We start from the raw sequence: 19,330 nt of genomic DNA on the forward strand, positions 1-19,330 counted from the left end.
CGCTATATTGTATACCAGTGTCTGCATCATTGTACAGCCCCACCAGGAAAGGATGAGTACTTCCATCTTTTCACATCCTTGCAAACATTTGTTGTTTTTGTTTATTGAAGCTATGATATTGGCTAATGATCATCAGAATTTCTTCATGTTTGTTTACCAAATGAGGTCTTCATTAGTGAAATATTTGTTCATGTCCTGTGCCCATTTTTAATTAAGTTATTTGTCTTTTTCTTTTTAGTGTTGAAGTTTATTATAAATCTTAAGGATTAATCTCTTGTCCAATATGTCATTGCCAAAATTTCCTACAAGTCTGTGGGTTCCATTTTTATTCTATTTGTGGAATCCTTTGATGTACATTAATGTCTGCATTTTAGAAATTCACAGTCAGATAGTTTGCCTTATGTTCTTTGTATGTTAAGTATACCGGTCAAGAAGACTGAGATTAGCTTGATGGATAGGAAAATAGGGTTCATCAATATGCTATCTACAAGTGACACGAATTAGACCCAAAGATATGTGTATCAAGCTGACAACAATATAAAGAGCAAGAGTAGCAATATTAGTTTATGAAGTGATGGCTTTAAAGGCGAAAGCTAGCACCAGAGACAAAGAAGGGTATTACATAATTATCAAAGGATGTGCTGAAGAAGTTAAATTCACAACAATAAGTATATGTGCCCAATAACACAACCCCAAAATATAGTAATCAAGCCCCTGCATAATTGAAGAGATAGATAGACAACTCTACAAAAAAATTGTAGAAAAATTTAACACAGAGCTTTCAATCAAGGATAGAACAACTAGAATGATAGTAAACCAAGATACACAGGAACCAAAGGGCAAAATCAAACTACTTAACCTCATAGATGTACATAGAGAGCAAATTACCCCAAACAACACATGTACACTCTTTTATAGCACACATAGGCCATTCTTAAGAATAGACTAGAGGTTGTTCCACAAAGCAAGTCTCAATTTATGTTGAAAGCATCGAGATATTGCAAAACATGTTTTCAGTTCACAATCTTAGAAACTTTCCTTTTTAAAAACAATAGAAGCAATAATCTTTATGTCCAACAATATGTAAAGTAATGTACAATTGGTACTTTATACATAAAATAGAATATAACTGAACTGTAGAAAATAAGAACATTACCTTCAACAATGTGATTGCATCTCAAACACATCTGGAAGTTTTGCTAAATGAAAGAGAGGATGAACAGGTATTTCTTACTTTACAATACCATTCACATTATGATATAAAACAAGCATACTAATTAATAGGGATTTAAACTAAATCATAGAACTCTGGTGCCATAGTGGTACATGGTGAGCTGCTAACTGCAGGGTCGGCAGTTGGAAGCCACCATCCAATCCTTGGTAGAAAGTTGAGTTTTCTTCTTCAGAAAAGAGTTGCAGTCTCAAATCTTACAAGGAAGTTCTACCATGCCCTACAGTATCACCGTCGGTCAGCATCCACTAGATGACCATGAGAAACCAAATCAGGACATCCCATTGGAAGCAGGGGAAAGAGTGAAGTGAAGTAGTACTGGCTAACCTCAAATGAGCTTGTGTAATTTATCAAGGAGCTCTCAGATACCATAATTGGCATACATTTTGTATCCTCCCAACTTACTTAACTTTTGATAATATTTTTTATAATCCTCTGTCTCCAAGCAATAAAAACTTGGAGCATCTTCCATCTTCTCAACATAATTTTAGTTGTGTTTTACAGCAGTGAACATAATTATTATAAAAACTAACTGCAAAATATAATCACTTGAAGTCAAATTTTACTGAAGCAATAAGATCTGTAATATCTCATTTAGAGGCCTCTAAATATATGCTTCTATATTTTTAAAGATACAAGTAATTTGGAAACATTGTTAGACAAGGACAATCTCTTTTCTAAATGTCTTTTAAAGAGAGAACTAGACAAAAGTCATGATGCCATTTCCGGACACCAAGTTCAATGTCATCCCTATGTGTGTTGTGGTGATTCCACTAATTTACAGCCCAATGAATGAGGAAGCAAGTTAATTTTTCAATATAAAACAATCAATTGCTAAAAACCTCCATTGGCATAGGCTATAATAAATATTTTCTATCCTAGGAGTTATTGAAGGACTGTTTATTCCCAGGAGGGAAGGTGGGGTACAAAGGGGGGACCCATTATAAAGAGTTACATTTAACCTCCTCCCTGAGGGATCCACAACAGAAAAGTGGGTGAAGGGACGGAGATGTTGGACAGTGTAATACATGACAAAATAATAATGATTTAAAAATTATCAAGGATTCATGAGGGAGGTGGGCAGGGAGGGAGTTGAAAAATGAGCTGATACCAAGGGTTCAAGTAGAAAGTAAATGTTTGAGAATGATGAGGGCAACAAGTGTACAAATGTGCTTGACACAATGATGGATGTATGGATTGCGATAAGAGCTGTAGGAGTCTCCAATAAAATGATTTTTAAAAGGAAATTTACTTAATTTCATCAAAGGCAACCATGTCCAAGGGCTCCAAACATTGCATTTTACATTAGCATAGCGTTCTCTAACATTTCCACCTGCACATCCCTACACTCATGAAGCATTAAGCCTTGTGAATGTCTCAAGTACAAAATCTTTCAATAAATTAGAAGCTATAATGACATGAAAGTATTAAAGGGCAGGATTCTTGAATTCCCCTTTGGATTGAGTTATATTATGGTCCGTATTCGTCTAGCTGTGAATGTGAACTCTTTTGGGGAAACTATGATTGCTCTTTACAAATGTAACCAATTTTTAGTCATAATGCATTCTTAATGGTATTTTACTCAAAAGAGAGCTAGGCATTTACCCAGACACAGATAGTGAGAAGACAGCCCGTGAGACTTTCTCAAAAAACCCAGGCGCTAAGAAAAGTGGGCATCAGAGGTGAAGGCAGCAAGTCACCTCCCTTGAGATGTCAGCAATGTCCTGAATCTAGATCTCCAGCCTCGCCATTGGGTAATAAATAAATGCTTGTTCTTTGAAACCGCTCAGGCTGAGATATTTATTATGAAAGGCATGGGAAACTAAGAGCACTTTCATTATTCCCAAGAGGCTTGTAGACCTATATATCAAATTAATTTTCACCCTCAATGGTCAGGTAAAAATAGCAACAAACTTATATTGATCACTTACTGAAAGCCAGATCTTGCTTTAATTATATTTCACACAATTATCATGTTCAGTCCTCAAATTCTATGTTGTCTTATTATTATCCCCTATTACTGAATAACAAAGAGGGTCATAATGTGTTTAAGGTGACACAGCCATATATAACACTTGGAGTTAAAAACATTATGCAGGTCATTGCGACTCATATATTCAATAATAAAACAGGCTATTTTCCATCATGAGAAAGGAAAACCATCTCAAAGTACAAAAAGGGAGATTTGCTACAGCCTTCATTCAAGATAATTTCCTACAACTTTATGTAGTCCGTAGGTGGCATAAACTGATATACATTATGTTGCCACTTTGAACCCAACCCCATCAACAGACTAGTCAAAGATCTCAATTATTTACTTTTATTAGTATTTCAGATAAGAAAACCCCATAAAATCTGTAGCATATGTGAGTGCCATGAGTCAGAATTGACTTAATTGTAATCAAATATGACTATAAACACATACACACACAACAACAACAACAACAATGAATGCAGCAGTACAGTGACAGGAAACTGCCAGAGGTTCAGCCTAGATTGAGAAGAGGAATTGGAACAAGCGATATCTTTGATGATGTCAGATAGATCTTGGCTCAACACAAAATACCAGAAAGATGTTTACTTGTGTTTCATTGACTATACACTGTGCAAAGGCATCAACTGTGTGGACCATAATACACTGTGACTAACCTTGAGAAGAATGGGAATTCCAGAATAGTATATTGTGTTCATGTGTGTAATTTGTACACGGAGACAGTTGGGCAAACAGAAAAGGACAGCATTGCATGTCTAAAATCAGAAAAGATGTGTGCCAGGGTGGTATTCTCTCACTTTAATATTCAATTTGTATGCCATGCAAATAATCAGAACATCTAGGTTACATGAAGAGAAATACGGCATCAGAATTGGAGGACGACTTATTAACAATGTGCAATATGCAGATGATACAACCTTACTTGCTACAAGTCAGGAGGAGTTGAAGCTCTTGTTGATGAAGATCAAGGATTGCAGCCTTCAGTGTGGATTACAACTCAATGTAAAGAAGATCAAATTCCCCCAACAGAACAAATAAGTGACAGCATGAAACATTGAGAAAAGTTGAAGTTCTCAAGGATTTTATCTTGCTTAGATCCATAATAAATGCTCATAGAATCAGCAGTCAGGCGATTAAGGATGCTTTATTTTCGGTAAATCTGCTTCCCAAGAACCCATTAGACTGTATTGAAAAGCAAGGTATGCCTGATGATGCATAGGACACGTGGTATTTTTAAAAACCTCGTATGCATGTGGAAGTTGGACATTGAATTAGAAAGAGCAAATAAGAATCCATGCTTTTGAATGTGGTGCTTGTGAAAAATATTGAAAGTACCATGGACTGCTAAAAAGAAAAACCAATTTGTCTTGGAAGAAGTACAGGCAGGATTGGAGACATTGTCTTGCCTTCCATTGACATGTTGTTAGGAGAGATTGGCAGTCCCTGGAGAGGGACAGTATTTTTGGTACTATAAAGGGGTAGTGAAAAAGAGGAAGACCCTCTAGGTGATGGATTGACACATGGCTGCCTCGAGGCCTCAAGCAAAGGAACGATTTTGAGACAAACAGAGGACTGGGAAATGTTTCTGATGTGCATAGAGTGGCTAGGAATCAGAACGGAGTCAATGGCATCTAACAACAAGTAGATAATAGATAGATAGATGATAGATAGATAGATAGATAGATAGATAGATAGATAGATAGATAGATGATAGATAGACAGATATGTATACTTGGCCTGGCTACCTATTGATCTATTCATCTTTCAGTCATCTCCATGACCCTCCGCCATGTTTACTTTGTGAGCTGCTCTGACCATCAAGGTGTAGTCAGTCCCAGGATGCTGAAGCAAAACATTGTGCATTTGATGTTCTCTTTTTTGCTTTTGCCACTCTCAGTAGGGGATGTACGCAAAGTGATCTGTTGGCATCCTCTTGACAGAGGGTTACTGGGACACAATTAGAACCGGGCTACCTAGCAAAAACGCCCTAGCCAAAATCTAATTAGAACAGAATTAGCATTCCTGTCTGACTAAGCTCAGTAAAACAGCTGTCAAATGATGTCACATCCACTCACTGAGCTGACCAGACTCATGAACTTTTCTAAATAATTATTGACTTAATCTACTCAGTTATATTACAAAATATATTAGAGACACTTCTTTTTATATAACTTGGAAGGTCCTTTGAATCGATTTAAATATTAAAATTGAATTATGTACTAACTCACTTTATTTACCTTAATCAGATAGCAACTCATCAGCAACCATTGATTGGTAGGTTTTTCATTAATTTTTCCCCTACAGTTTTTATAAAATTGTGAATAATAATAACTATTACCCTTCTTATGACATATAGCAAACAATTTCATTTGCTGTCATCTTATAGTGAGCTCATGTATTCCAGATTAGAACTGTGTGAGATTTTTCCAGACTGTCTTATGGCTGACTGACAAGTCTTTCTGCCAAGACACTTTTCAGTGAGTTGGGATTGCCACATTTTCATTAGCCATAGTGAGCATTCCCATTTGCACCACCTAGGGAGTTGGAATCAACTTAATAGCAAATGAGAGAAAAGACATCCAGTGATCCATGTCCTTAGTTCTTCACCAAAGTATTTAAGGAAAGTGTTTTATAATCTCTGTTACACAAATGAAGAAACTGAAGGAAAATTAAGTTCCTTGTACCCAGTCAGATTTTAGTATTGAAAAATATAGATGTCAAATTAAATTAAATAGACTCATATGGAATTGATGAGAAAACACGGACTTTTTGAAGGACATAGGTTTGGAATTCTAGATCTTAAACTTAATTAGCTAGATATATATATAATTTTTCATATTGCTGTTGAGTAATGATGCCTTCTTTCTTTTATCTAATTAATGCTTTTATGGGGGAGCTCTCACATTTTCCTTTTTCCACAGCGCAGATATTATTATGATTGCTTCATGAACTAGACTCGGCGTTTGTCGTCGTCTGAATTGCTCTACAAATTGCACACTGTGCCTGAGTAAGCGTCAGTTTGCTGGAGGCAAACATCTCACGGTGTTCTAATTAGGAACACAATATGTACTTTCTGGATGGAATTTAGGTTTTATACATGTGTGAGGGATGGTAGGTTTTAAATTTCAACTCTGACATATGAAGAAAAATAGCATTAGTCAGTTTGCACTTGATTTCTTGTGTAAGCATTTTCCTCACAACTGGAATCTGTGCTGAGATCACAAGAAGGGCTCCCAAACCTCATTTTACTTCCCTAATTCACCCACTTCAAATTTTGTGCATCAAACTATTCTCAGTATTATGTGTATTTTATTTATTTATTTTGAGAAAGAAATTCTTTGTAAGGACTGGTTACTGGGGGGAGGGGGGGAGTCTGGCCTTCATAGATGTGCATATTTTGATGCAAAACAAGTACCGGACACCCGTGGGTTTCGTCTAAGGATTGTCTTTTTCAGAAAGTTTGCCATTGGGTAGAAAGGAGAGGAGATGTGAAGAATAGAAATGTATGTGGAAATATAATTAAAAAGTCCAGGAAGGAATAAAGCAATAGTGGTGAAGACGCCGCAATGAGCTAGGCATCCATGACTAATGAAAAGCAGGCATAGTGGCGCCGAGGGGAGCTGGCAAAGGAAGCAGACAAGCTTGAAGCTAATCGCACAGGGAGATGGTCCTTTCTAAGATTGTTTCAGGACTTCTCAAAATCTTCTAAGGACACTCCTATATTTTTTGGCTATATTGCTGTTACATTCAAGCATTTTTATATTATAAATCTCCCTCAGGTATCAATTAGTTGCTTTGTATTAATTTTTAAGTCATTCTCTTTTTCCCCAGAGACTAGCCATAAATACAATAAGCCTTTTGTTGCCTCTGGAAAGCAAAATTCAGGGACATAATATGGACATCCATATTCCAACTTAGACTCCGCTTCCTTACGCAGTCTTACTTCTGCTGTTATGTTCTTGAAGACGCTGAATAATGCTTTGTGTTTGTGTGATTGTAGATAATTCCCTTCATTGGAATATAAGCACCTTGAGAGCATGGTTTTTGGAAAGAGTGCTATTGCCTGACTCATAAAAGATGCTCATTAAAATTTTACCAGTTAACTAATTTAATCAGATTACATGGGATAGTATTGGTAAAAATGTCACTCCAGGTTCATTGACCATAGTAAGCACTCAAAACATGCATATTATCCTCCTTCCCACCCTTACCACTTCGCCACTTTCTTTTCCTCTAATTCACCCATGTTTAATATAAGAAAGAGCATGAGATACAATTGGGGAGGAAACATAGTTTTCTTTGGAGCTGGAGAAAACATTTTTTTCAGCACATAGAGAGGCATCAGCAGAACTTGTTTATAATTTTGAGTGAAATGTAGACAGTATTGAGTATGATTATTAAATTGCATTGAGACACACTAGCTCACTGTTTTATCTCCTCTACCACTAAAGTGAGGTCCTTCTATCATTGCTGTAATGGAAATTGCTAGAAGACTGACAGAACAATCCCTGTGTGGGTCTCAAAACACCTACAGTATAGAATCAAACAATAAAGTAGTATTATCCAAGTCTCTAGGACTACATCCATTTTCCCTGACATATCATCAATATGGAAGGTAATATTATTTAGTGCATAATATCAGTTCCCTGTCTTTATCAGTTCTCTGTTTTGTATTTGCTTGTTTATTTTTACATGTCAATTTAAATAGCCTGACTGCCTCATACTGTATATTATAGTATACCGTATTTATAATATATTATTATCAAACACTCCAGATTTCAGTTGCTTTTGTGACCAAAGGCCTGTGATATTTCTCCATAATTAAATTAATTAGCTACAGATCTTTGAATAAAAACAGCAATATCAGGTAACTAAAAATTTGAATCATATTCATGGATTGTTGTCACTAGATTAATGTTAATTTTTATCTAACACAACTTCAATTATTAGTCATAATCCAAGTACTTCTTGCAATTTTCATGGAGATAGATCAGAACACAGACTACACATCACAAAAGTATAATATAAAAAAAGCTATGTTAGAAAACGATAAAAGCGAGGTTTTGGAGAAACAAAGTTTTGTGAAAATAAATATTCTGTTTCCTTTACTCTGAAATTGTGTATAACAATTTGTTCCTATCACCCAAAACAAGGGAGCATGATATTTCTGCTTATGTTCTGAATAGCAGCTCACACTGTTTTGTTTGTTGCAATATATAAATATACAAGTACAGATTATAGGTTAGTTGCTATTAGGGTATTTGTAAATTGTAAGGAGACTTTCACAGCTCTCAAATTATGGTTGCTATGTAAATGTTAGCATCTATTTAACAGAGACTAACTACCTATTCAACAATTCCAACGTTTTTTTACCCCAGGTGGGATTTATCTGCCTCCATTGTCATTAATCATAGACAAGTGATTGTAGTATCACCACTGGAAAGTTGCAGAAGTAATGTGAACTATATCCAATTCTTTCTGAGAAATAACCCACCTCAAAGCACGCAATCTTTGTCAGTATATGTCTCTTTTTATTGACTGATCTATATGAGTACAACAACCATTAAACCACACCTCAAAGACTAATTCAAAACATGAAAAGAGCTAGTGGCTGCAAATTATTCCATTGCCTCTTAATCTGAGTCCTCTATAGTTTACTTCATTTGGATAATATATACACTGCTATTGTGTTCAGCCATTATACAATACATATATTTTACTTTCCATCAACACTAAATTTAAAAGATTCGTAGCTTGCACACCCATGCTACCAGAAAATGTGTGATTCTTGGCATGTAATTATTTCTTAGAGAAATCTAAACAAGTAAAAAAGTAAAATAAAAAATTTTAATACTTCCATTCAAAATGAATTAATTTAATTATCATGATGGTCTTTCCTTTTTCACATCTAATATCTAAAAATTATATTCTTTTTTTCTTCCATCATATCTCTTCCATTATTAGGAAAAGAAGAAAGGACTACTTTGGATTATGGCTCAAAAATAACTGAATAGTATATGAAATGCTCTACAAAAATATGATTTTAACATAACAAATTAAGTTACCTTATTTTATTTTTACGCTGTAATTCTAATTTTTAATGAAATAATTTACTCTAATAAATGCCCTTTCTGCAAGTAAAAGCATAGTATCAAAATTAGGGCAGTGCCTGAGGGGATATAGCTTCATAGTATATTATGGCTATGAACTTTAAATTTATACCAAAAGTTGATTATGAGATTTAGCTTTACCATAGACTGGGTTCTCTAGAGAAGCAAAACCTTCGATGCTTATATAGAGAGAAACGGATCTCAAGTAAATGGAGCAGAGAGTTCAGGAGGATGACATAGGACAAACCCTTGAGTGAGATGTCAGGCTGGAGCCTTTTCCTGACTCAGATAGTTTCATGGGCCGAGGAACCTCAGATCAGCAGATCCGATGGCAGGTTTCTGGTGGCAGAGATGAGTTTATCAAAGGTTATCAGATTCGCTATTAGGCTTTTGAGAACTCTCGGGGTTGGAAGGAAAATGACAGGATACTGTATCCCAAGATTGTCAGACAAAATGGTAGACCACTGGTTCAAGTCCAAAGAACTGGAGGTCAATTGACAACCTAAAATGCAGGATACACACCAGTTAAAAAGAAAGAAAACTTTCCCACAGTGTCCAGTCTGGGAAGGAACATTCCTTTCAGTTGGCAGGCAGCTCGTGGCAAATCTCATCATGGAACATCATTTCATTATAGTGCATTGCTCCATCTTAACTGCCAACCACTGAGAATCTTGGTCTCTTCAAGCTGACTTTCAACTGTAACCATCACAGATTGGTCTAACCCACATTCAACAATCCTGCAGGGCAACAGGCAAAATGAAAGCAGATAGACAAGGGGGGCGAATGGACTCAACTCCATTCTCTGGAAAAGTGAGAAGAGGAAGAAGAGACCGGAGTTTATTCAATCAAAGGGTTCTAAAGCTCTTGAGGCATCCAAGCCTCTTGTTAATCGTGCACCTCAAACAAATAGGCAATGTACTAGTTTGGGTATTCCAAGTCCTGAGAGGGAATACTTCAAAGGGAGTATTCATACCAGAGACAAGAGGAGACAAGAGACAAAAGGATACAAGAGAGAAGAGAAGCAAACACTCCTTAGGACAAGCGACAAAGGGAGCACATGTCCTTTGAGATAAGTATGCTTTAACTATGCATGTGAGCTGTCAGGTGTCTGTAGGAGACATCTTTATTTAAGTGTGTATGGGGGTGGGGGCAGATAAGCTGTGGAGACATGTCCTTCCTGGAATATCATGTATTGATGCACTTTCCCATATTTGGGATGGAGGGGCGTGCCCCACACCAGGGATGGAGAGTGGTCACTCGTTCTGGGAGGAGGCCGCATAGACCGCCTTCTAGGTCCTCAGTTTCCCACAACAGGCTTCGGCAACTCTCAACTTACTGACTCTAAAGTAACTTTATTTTTAACAGAGGGCCAAGATTAGTGAAAATGATTACTTAAATATAATAACAACTAGACTTTTCTCTTAGCTAATAGGAAAATATTGTCTTGTAAATGTTCATTTTAATGCTATAAGAAATACATATTTTATATTCACATTAACTTTAGAAAATTTTAGTGGTGAATGATTATTTGATACCTATATAGAGTTAAAGATTTTAGAGAACTAAAAGTTTAATTCCATAGCCCAGTTATAAAATTTAATTCAATTATCCATCTGGATTGATCCATTAACTGCATGATCAACTGATGGCACATGCCCAGCAACTGTTCTGAATTTGAGTATACTAGTTGAGTTAGAATACGTTAGTACTTTGTATCCCAATCCACTGCCACTGTGTCCATTCTGACACTTAGGAACCATAGGACGGGATCCAGCTGCCTGCGTGGGTTTCTAGTATACTTAAAATCTCTATGGGAGCATACAGTTCATCTTTCTCCCAGCAGAGAACCGGTGGGCTCAAATTTTAGAACTTACAGTGAGCAGCTCAATGTGAAACCAACTATGCTACCAGAACACCTTAATAATTTATATAGTCTTGAAAAATAATTTTAGCCCACAAATTTTTGAAAAAGTAAATATTTAGGGGAAAAGAGGGGATATGAATCCTGGCTTGCATCATTTAGCCAGGTTTCTTATGGCTATATTCATCTAAACTTTACATTCTATAAACCTCAACTTAAATATTAGGTGTTTTTTTTAATGTTAGGTGTTTTAACATAGTGCTCTTGACATTTGAAATTAGTTCTGTTTTTCTTCTATCTGTCCAATACCATTTCCTCATATATTATTCCGCTGCTTCTCATTGAATCTTATTGAATCCGCAATGTTGCTAAAATTATTTATTTTACCAAGAAGAGAAAGGTTCATATAGCATGCTGCCTTGAGTTCATACTAAGGAGCCTCTTTAAGATTTCTATTTTTCAATTTTAGCATGTATAAAAGAAAAAAGTAACACATATAAAATATAGTGTATATAAATTATTGATTTCAGTTATTTGTATTTAAGTAATATTTATTACTATTAGATATTTTAATTAAGACATGCCCATATTCATTTTAAAATAAGTATGCTAATGAAAAGCAAAAATGAAACAAATTTGAACAACCAGAATAATATCAAGGAAAAATAAAACCACTTACTTGACATCCTGAGCTCATCATTCTTAACATTTGTAATTTGAGAATATTTTCAGTATATGTACTATGGATGTCTGTATATCAAATTGTCTTGTAAAAGTATTTTCTAATGAAATTATATCCTTCATTGTAGTAAAATTACCTACTATAAAACCTATCAATAATTTTGCTCTTAAAGTGTATTTGACGCTCTAATTTAGAAGCCAATAAATTAAGAGATATAAACTTTTGTTTACATTTGTAAATAATGTTTTATGTAGACAAAGGCACACTTGTTCATTTACATTTTGCCCATGAATTTCTTGTTCCAATGGATAAATTTAGAGGTTGCGCCAGAAACCATTCAGTCAGAGAACTTAAAGTATTGACTTCTTTCAACTATCACCAGTCAGTGTAGTTTTCCTGCTGTGGGGACTTGTATGGCCCATGCTAATAGTGAAACACGCATGATCACCTGTGGTTCATAAATTCCAAAACTTTCTGCACTGAAACAAATTAGGAAGCAGAGACAGGCTATTTACTTCCAAAACCTAGCTAATGGATTCTTCTGGCTCACAACAGAACATTATTCACTATGGAGTGAAAAATGAGGTCAGATTAAAAGGCAGCTAAAATATACAGCGGCTGCAATAGTGAACTGGAACATACCAGTGACTGTGTAGGCGATACAGGACCCAGCAAGAGTTTGGGTGCTGTCGCTGTGGTTTTTTTGAGTTGGAGCTGATTTGATGGAAAGTAATAAGCAGTCTTCACAGGAAAGTTTTTGCTGATTCTAGTTCTTCTAAGAGAAACATAATTATTACTTTGCTATTTTTCCTCTAATTGTGTTTCCTTTGACGTGAATAATCAAGTATAATTCAATGGCAGTTATAATTTTTGCCATGTGTCCATATTCTCACTAGCTGCGTTCTGGCTAGTCTGTCACTATATAATCTAGTTTCCCTGACTTTCTCAGCACCATTTCCCAAGGGGGTGATACTGTCCTCCTGGGATGCTGGAACAACAGGGAGGCTTCAAATGCAGATGCAGCCACTATCCTGGATTAAGGGTTAAAGCACAAATGGTTTTAAGGGCCAGGGTCTCTTTGTTTGTTTTGTTTTTCTGAAAATCTCTGGTAGGTCAAATAAATTGGGGAATCTGGGATTTACGGTAAATGTTTACCCTTGCATTTCACTCAGATTGTTATTTAGAAGAAGAAAGAACGCACAGTGCTGTCATTTAATTTAGGAGACACTATGTTATTGAAAGAGACTCCCAGTGGTGTCGCGGTTCAAGTGCACAAAGGTCGACCACAATTGCAGACCACATGTTTTTCTTTGTTTGTTGTTCCTGGATAAAAAGATGTGGCAATCTGCTTCCATGAGATTTACAGCTTTGGAAACCCTATGAGACGGTTCCACCTTGTCCTGAAGGAATAACTCAGAAACAGTGGGTTTTGCCGTGGGCGGTTGTTTCAGTTGATGGAAAGGTCTTCTCTGAGACTGGTTTGAATTCCGCTTGCAGGGCATCCCCTTACTTTTTTTTTTTAATTTCAGTTTTGTGCTGCATTTTTCATCCATTCTCTTTGGAACCATTAATTGTGTTCCTCATTCCTCACCAGAAAATTCAGTAGTAGTAGCCAATCTTCATTTAATGTTTGTGGTTTGATTGTTTGTGCTTTGGGTTTCAGGATGCACAAGCTATGCTCAGACTTCTTATCCAGTAAAACAATTCTGCTAGGTATTTGGACAAGTCTTGGATGTATCTGCATCTGTGTCTCTCTTGTGCTTAACTTTATATATGAACATATATGCATCACATATTAACATATGTACATATCCCTACAGACAGACCTATATATACTCATAAATATACTCACATTGGACAGTCTATATTTTGATGTGCATGAACATGTATTTGTGTAAAACATATTTTTAATGATTACTTTTGCTGAAAAAACTGTGTGTATTCTAGCATCTATAAAACCATACTTTATCGTTGTGTAATGTAAGTTTGACTTATCTAGCAGGGCAAATGTTAAAATGTTTCTTAGAACAAAGTGTTCCAGGGTAAACAGCTGTGCAGTTTGCTTCTAATAAAAACAAACAAACAAAACCCAGAAAATATTAGAGGGCCAGAACATTTAAAAGAGAAATTGAGCATTGATATTTAATTGAAGCTGGAATATTATAGCTTCTAGGCAAGCACAGGGTAGTTATGATGAGGTATATACTTTCTATAAAATAAAATTACACTTTATGAAACCTGCCAGAGTTCTTTAAAAAAATAATGAATATGATGAATATAATTTTCTTGTCTTTTGAAAGCTTGATTTTAAGTTTCCATGGAAATCTTTCCATTCCCTTTGCAGCGTAATGGAAGTTTAAAGAAGTGTAGTTGTGACTGAATCTGCCTAGAAACACAAGAACATTGCTATTAATTTTCTGTGCTGTAGAGTCATAATGTGTTACAGAAATGCTAAATAATGTTAAACAACACCATGCAAGCTCTAAATCAGAAAATAATGACCCGATCTAAGGCTTATATAACTGAAATGACATTATCACTAACAAATTTATTATATTTTTGTTTTTACACACTTCCTTCATAATAATATTTGCCTTTGCGGAATAAATAAGAAATGCAAACTTATTTGTCACTCTCCCCAAAAGCCGAATCATAGTGTTCGGTTGGGTTAAAAATCCACTTTTTCTACACCATATGCCAGAATTGCTTTTCCCTACTGTAACTTACTGATTTTTCTGGTTATTTCATATATGCTTCCTAAAATGATACATAAGAAAGAGTTAAATAATTATTCAGAATCCAGAACATAATTCTATGGAGCATAAAATGAAGAAAAGAGTGTGCTGTATCGCACTGCACTGAAGTAGGAAAGGTCTGTAGACTCTAAGCATTAAAATGTGAAAACGCATGCTGCTTTAGATTTGTTTCCCATCAGTGGTCTGTTTACTGTGGTTCCTGTACGCCCTCTCACTAAGGCACCGTACCAGGAAACACAATGTTATAAATTTTTGCATTGGTAAAACCTAAGACTCTTTCCTTATTTTGCTATAAATAAAAAGTTGAAATTGTTTCTAGATCTGGACAAGGTATTTCGTCCTAATGCATTTACCATTCCAGCAAAAAAACCATAAACACTCCCTCCTCCCCGATACCCCACACAAAACACAAACCCTCTCATGGCCTTGAAGGACAACTAGACAAAGAACTATTTTACAGAAGGAATTTATGATATGATGATCAAACACTCATTTATTTGCAATTCATAAAACTTTTATTCCACTTACTTCAACTTAATACATATTGTTAACTATTATGCTTGGATTATTCATGAAAATTTCATGAGACATTAAACAAAGGTAGCCATCATCTCAAGTTATTTCCCTGTTAACAATTTTTACAGAGCATTCTGGTTAGGCAAATATCAAAACATTACAAAAACAAAACACCTGAAAGAAGTTAAATACATGTTTTTTGTTTGTTTGTTTTACTGCTGCTCTTAATATGCAAGAAGTAATTGATACCAAGCAGTCCATTTTCACTGCCTCTTGTACATGTGTTCTTAGGTTGCTCAAAACTTTTAAATGCAAATAAAATGAGTTTAGCAGAAAGAATGAAAGCAAACAGCAGGTAGCTTTACAAATAATGGAATGTGAATTGTTTCTGCTCTTCTAAATAAATTGGGTCACACATTGTCTAAAGGAACGCTTCTCCAGGTGCAGTGCAGGCGACGGTGCGCAGATGGAGATTCTGTATTCCATAGACGCACGCGCTCTCACATGTACGATCTGTGGTACATGTTAGCCCTTTAACGTGGGCTACCGATTTCCTTGCTGTTCCTTCTTTCTTTCTTTTGGGGGCGGGAGACAGGGAGTGGGCTATCAACTTCTACCACAGGTTTGCTAAGTGCTCTGAATCCTAAAGTACCCGCGATGTCTACACCTGGGACTGCAGCCAATTATTCCTTTTCTCCCCAACCAGAACAAACCAATAGACAGGCCATGTCTTTGCTTAGATATAGAGGCAGTTTTCACACTGGTCCTTGTGAAGTCACAACGTACCACAAGTACTATGCCAAACACGTATAATTTGTATAAAAATTCCACATCCCTATTTTGGCCTTCACAAGATGAAAACAGGTAATTTGCTAAATGTTAACTGGATCTACTCCCCTAGTATTAAACATACAAAACACAGGGGAAGCGTAGAAATTCAAATAGAAGAAACCTAAACCTGTCATAAATTGTTAACAAAACACTATTTGTGGGACGGCATGGACCTACTGTGTAAAAGTTGGGAAGTTGGTTAATTTTTCCCTCCTTTCCTGCTTCGACGTCATCTCCTTGGGTGTCTGATGTCCTCCATGTCAACTTGGCTCTGAGGAACTGCATTGTCCGTGTGCTCTCTTTGCATGACTTTTCACTTAATGTGTCAGATTCCGCAATGGCTTCATCAAAGGTAGTTTTCTGAGAGTGCCTTCTCTGGCATTCCCAAGCTCATCGTGGATCAAGAGATGCTAAGGGCCAGACTCAATCTCATAGGATGCTTTGCTTGCACTTCCTTTTTGCCATGTTCAAATGCTTGTTGGTATGTTTGTGGTGACTGGTCCACAATCCCTTTCTTGTCATCACCAACAGCAACCTCAGCCAAGCAAAGGTAAGCTTTCATTTGCAAATAAAATATGTTGCTCTCTGCTTATGAAGCATTGGGGACCAAGAACGTTTCCAAAAGAGACAGCAGTACATCATTGCAGACATCTCTCACTTCGGTCTCTTTTCTCTTTCTATTCTTGTGCCATCTTCTGTTTGTTTGTTTTTTATCGGCATCTTCTATCTTTGCTCAATACTTAAGATGACCTATGGGTTCCAACATGTTTCCTAAGCAACCAACAGAACATTCCTCTCCTCGCGGGATCACTCAGCACCTTGCTCCGTTGCAGACTTCAGGCAACCTGCCGTCTCATCACATCACTCCGCCTACTAGGCCAGCTTGGCCTCTTGTACCAGCTCACTTTTATCCGTGGCTGGATGTTTGTGTCTAGAGTGGGTGGCAGCGGACAGATGGGGGCTCAGCAGTCTGGAAAGCACAGTGGCAGGCTGACATCTCTCCCTGGATCTCACTGCTCACAGGCCAAACAATCATTTTGAAACATAAAATATGTACATAGGCAAAAAAATGAAAAGCCCATGTAAGAAGAGGGATAGAAATTCTAAATAAAGAAAAAATGTATATTCATATGCATTCACAGAATAAAAGTGCTACTTTGGGTGTCAGAGACTATGAATCTTTATGGGCGTAGCTTGCCTCATCCTTGAGCAGCTGCTGGGTTCCAACGTTGGACATTTAGGTTAGCAGGCCCACTGATACCCCACAACGCCACCGGGCTCCTCTCATGTGCCATTAGGGAACTGGCAACTGCAGCAACAATAAGCAGGGCATAGCGGTTCCCCTTGCCATGGAGTTGATTTCAACATGTAGAGGCCGTGGACATCAGCACAATAGACCTACCTCACTCGGTTTCCAAGACTGCAATCTTTTCCCAAGCTACTGGCACATCTTCCTCTAAGGGTGTTCTGGTATACTTGGAACATCACCCATTCAAGTGGTGTCTTAATAAATAGTAGGGAGGCCACATCTGCCCTCCTCTGGCTACTCAAAGGGGAAAGATAATCCAGCTCCACATTTGTCCCAGAGAATTTATGTGAGGCAGAATTTGGACATGCCTCGATCATTAAACTTTGTTTACCTTATTCTGACACCAACCATCTCTCCCATGACCCTCTGCTTCTCGGTTGAGTTCAATGCTCTGTGGCGTGGCTGCAGAGAACTCACCAGCAGGACTCATGATTATGAGGCGTGAGTAGATACATTAACAGGTTAACACAGGTGAGGATCAGGAAGCAGTTCTTTGTGCAGAACAACCCCTTTTCTCACTCACGTCTAAAGCCTCACTCATTTAGCCACACAAGCCACTAGCCTCTGGCCTGTTTGAGAGAGTTTTACAAAGTTCTTTGAGGACCCCAAAGGGTACCCCACTCTGCAAGCCAGTCAGTCCCCTGGCCCAGAGCACTCAAGTTCACTCTTTCCATGGGTCATGCTACAGGAGCTCTGCCCCATGCTACCTGCAGTTGCCGTAGCTCCTCCTACACTGCCTGCACTGCCACTAGTCCTCCTTGTAGCCATCTCAGTCAAGACTGGCTGCCCTTGTTGGACATGAGATTCTCTCCTCCTGCTCCAAAAATGGCGATCATATACTCGCGCAAAACTGTGCCACACGTTCTTTAGACTCCTCTGCACTCTTGCTGCAGGCTCCCAGTGAAGCATTCGGTGCGAGCTACAAAGACAAAGGCTAGAAGAGACATTCCAACTCATTCCCACTCATAGCAGCAGCCACATACTCATCCACGGTGATACCAGGGCTCTTGACTAAAATAGAAAACTTGGACAACACCGATTGCTGATGAGAAGTTGGAACAAAAAGCCCTTATTTATTGTTAGCAGAACGTTTTTTAAAAATTGGCAAGCTACTTTTTTAAGTGAATCTGACAGTGTCTTAGATAGTTAAACATAGGCTTAGTATAATTTTAATCACACATCTAAATATTTATCTAAAGAGATTAAAATATATCTACCCTCAAAAGCCTGAGCATGAATGTTTATTGCAGCTTTACTTGTGAATAACAAAGTTTGGCAGCAACCAAGATGTTCTTCAATAGGTACATGTATAAGCAGTGGTGCAACCATACTATGAAATAATGCTCAGTGACTTTCACAAAGGGAGAAGTAAGCTTTTCAGTGATAAAAAAAGGAAAGAGCTATCCAACTATTGAAAGACCTGGGGGAATGTACACGCATAATAGAGAAATATGAGTTATTTCCACACATCCTGTAGGGTTACTATGAAGCAAAATGAATTTGATGACAGTGAATTTGAGTTCATTTAAAATGAAAGAAGTGAGACAAACAGCTGTAGACTGTGTTATTCCAACTCTATGAAATTCTAGAAACGACAAACGCGTAGAGAGAGCTAAACAGTTGACAGAAGTTCAACTGGATGGGGGAAAAAAGGTCTGAAGATGAAGCATAGGGAAGTTTAAAGTCATGAAACTGCGCTGCATGACAACATCATAGTGAGTGTGATATATATATATATATCACATTATATATATATATAATCCCATAAAACATACAAAACAAAGAGCAAAACTTAATGTATAAAAAGTGGTACATCAATATGTTTAAATAATATTTAGTCATAAAAAAAATCTTAGTTTCCTAGTGATAAAAAGAGATGAGCTACCAAGTTTTGAAAAACCTGGAGAAAGTTTAGTCAGTAATAATGTATCCTCAATTGCTAACACTAATGTGAAATGTTAATAGGATTAAGTGCATGTAGAAGGTTGACAACATGTCTGGGAACTCTGTACTTTCTCTGCATTCTTTTTATCCTAAAATA

The 19,330-nt window shown here is 36.9% G+C and overlaps 1 pseudogene; it reads right to left on the bottom strand.

The window, feature by feature from the left end:
- Positions 1 to 14,616: 14,616 nt before the first annotated feature.
- LOC142439356 (14-3-3 protein zeta/delta pseudogene) lies at positions 14,617 to 17,465 on the bottom strand (annotated as a pseudogene).
- Between the last annotated feature and the right edge of the window lie 1,865 nt (positions 17,466 to 19,330).

Source organism: Tenrec ecaudatus, chromosome 1 (assembly GCF_050624435.1).
Source record: "Tenrec ecaudatus isolate mTenEca1 chromosome 1, mTenEca1.hap1, whole genome shotgun sequence".
NCBI classification, from domain to species: domain Eukaryota; kingdom Metazoa; phylum Chordata; class Mammalia; order Afrosoricida; family Tenrecidae; genus Tenrec; species Tenrec ecaudatus.